Source organism: Ovis aries, chromosome 26 (assembly GCF_016772045.2).
Source record: "Ovis aries strain OAR_USU_Benz2616 breed Rambouillet chromosome 26, ARS-UI_Ramb_v3.0, whole genome shotgun sequence".
In the NCBI taxonomy this organism is placed as follows: Eukaryota; Metazoa; Chordata; class Mammalia; order Artiodactyla; family Bovidae; genus Ovis; species Ovis aries.
In genome coordinates this window covers 30,560,042-30,562,322 of record NC_056079.1, presented here as the reverse complement: position 1 = coordinate 30,562,322, position 2,281 = coordinate 30,560,042, and the positions used below count along the sequence as shown (strand labels likewise).

The following is a 2,281-nucleotide window of genomic DNA, read 5'->3' as shown; positions in this document are numbered from 1 at the left end:
ATGGAGGGAGGAGCCTGGTGGGCTACAGTCCACAGGGTCGCAAAAAGTCGGACACGACTGAGCAACTTCACTTTCACTTTCTAGGGATGACTAGTTCAGTTCGGTTCAGTCGCTCAGTCCTGTCCAACTCTTTGCTATCCCATGAATCGCAGCACGCCAGGCCTCCCTGTCCATCACCATCTCCCGTAGTTCACTCAGACTCACGTCCATCGAGTCTGTGATGCCATCCAGGCATCTCATCCTCGGTCGTCCCCTTCTCCTCCTGCCCCCAATCCCTCCCAGCAAAAATATGGGACGCTTCACGAATTTGCGTGTCATCCTTGCGCAGGGGCCATGCTAATCTTCTCTGTTTCCTTCCAATTTTAGTATATGTGCTGCCGAAGCGAGCACAGGTGGAGAGTACATGGAAACTATTTTTGCTACTGTTCTTTGTCTAAAATTATTTCAAAATGAAAATAATAAATGACTGTAGCCATCCCCCCAGCGGATTCTAATGCAGGCTAAAATGTGAAAAAGAGTGCCCTAGAGTTACAGTCCTGGTTTCTTTGCTCTGGCTGTATTTCCCTATGGGGGTGATGGTCACTCATTCCTATTTCTCAAGTGGGACAGTAAGAACCAGGTGGCTTTCCCCTTTGCTTTCCACTTTGGATCTGTGAAATGTCTTGCTTTATTGAACAATATTTCATGCAGGTTGCCTTCCCCAAGATCTAGATTTTGGACAAAGATGAGAGAATGTTAGAAAACTATTTGACCAATGTTCTTGAGTCATGTTTTCCAATCTCCTTATCAATACTAAAAGCTAACATCTGCCTTTTCCTGATTCCATCTTTCCAAGGATTCTGAACTTGTAGAGTGGATATCTCCCTGTAACCCCAACACCTCAGTGAATTAGGTATGATCAAGAGATATGAAGTCACATGGTCAGTTTAGGACATCTAGTTCAGGCCAGGCAGTTTCCTTAATTAATTCCTGTGTGCAGGTAGGAAGATACATTTACCAAAGGATAATAACTTGTCATTTAAAATAGATTGGGGAACATACCTAAAGCCATAGAGAAATGTCCTGAAAAATTCCATGTATATAAATGTATGATAGAAGAATTATACACAAGTAAGTGAGGAAAGGAATAGTTTTTTGAACGTGTGCTGGGTCAACTGGATATTCGTATACAAAAGAATAAAGAATGAAGTTGGGCCCTTTTCTTACATCATAAGCAAATGCTAACTCAAAATGTATCATAGACCAAAATATGAGAGCTAAAACTTTTCAACTTTAAGAAGGAAATATAGGAGTCAGTTTTCATGATCACAGATTAGGCAAAACCTTCTTAGATATGAATCTAAAAGCTCAAGTGAAAAAAGAAGAAAATTATCTGAACTTCATCAAAAGAAAAAAATCATTTGTGCTTCAGAGGAAGTGGAGACAACTTTCAAGATAGTAAAAAGTCCATAAAATGGGAATGAATACTTGCAAATCATTTATCTGATAAAGGAATTATATCCAGAATATATAAAGAACTTCTACAATTTATTCACAAAATGATGCAGAAACAAATTTTAAAAGAGGCAAGGGATCTGAATGGACATTTCCCCAAGAAGCTACACAAATCATCAACTAGCATATGAACTGATACTTAACATCATTAGTTATTAAGGACATGAAAAGCAAAACCACCTTATGATACTCCTTCAAAGGCACAAGGATGTGTCCAGTTAAAAAGTCTGATTACAAGTGTTGGCAAGGATGGGGAGAAATTAAAACCCTCATACATTGCTCTTAATGACGTAAAATGGTGCAGCTTTGAAAATTGTTTGACAGCTTCTGAGAAAGTTAAAAACAGAGTAACTGTGTACTACAGGAATTTCACTCCTCGCTTGCTCTCTTTCTCTCTTATACACACACACACACGCACACACATGCACACACACACACACACGCACGTGCGCACGCACACACACACACCCCCAAGAGAATAGAAAACATACATCCACACAGAAACTTGTACACAAGTGTCAAAGCATTAGTCACAGTATTCAAGAGGTGAAAATAACCCAAATAGTCCACTGATGGATAGATAAGCATAGTATATCCATACAATGTAATATTATTCAACAGTAACTAGTACTGAAGTACCGATATGTGCTTATAACATAGATGAACCTTGAAAAAACATAGGTTAAATAAAAGAAGGCAATCACAAGAACAAGTATCATATGATTCCAGTTAACCAGAACAGGCAAATCCATGGAGACAGAAAGCGTATTAGTAGTTTCCATGGCTG

At 39.2% G+C, this 2,281-nt stretch overlaps 1 non-coding gene across 1 annotated transcript; it reads right to left on the bottom strand.

Annotated features, from left to right (window-relative positions):
• Nucleotides 1-283: 283 nt before the first annotated feature.
• LOC114111088 (U6 spliceosomal RNA) lies at nt 284-390 on the bottom strand. The gene has a single exon (XR_003587218.1). It is a non-coding gene; the product is annotated as a U6 spliceosomal RNA (small nuclear RNA).
• Nucleotides 391-2,281: the final 1,891 nt, after the last annotated feature.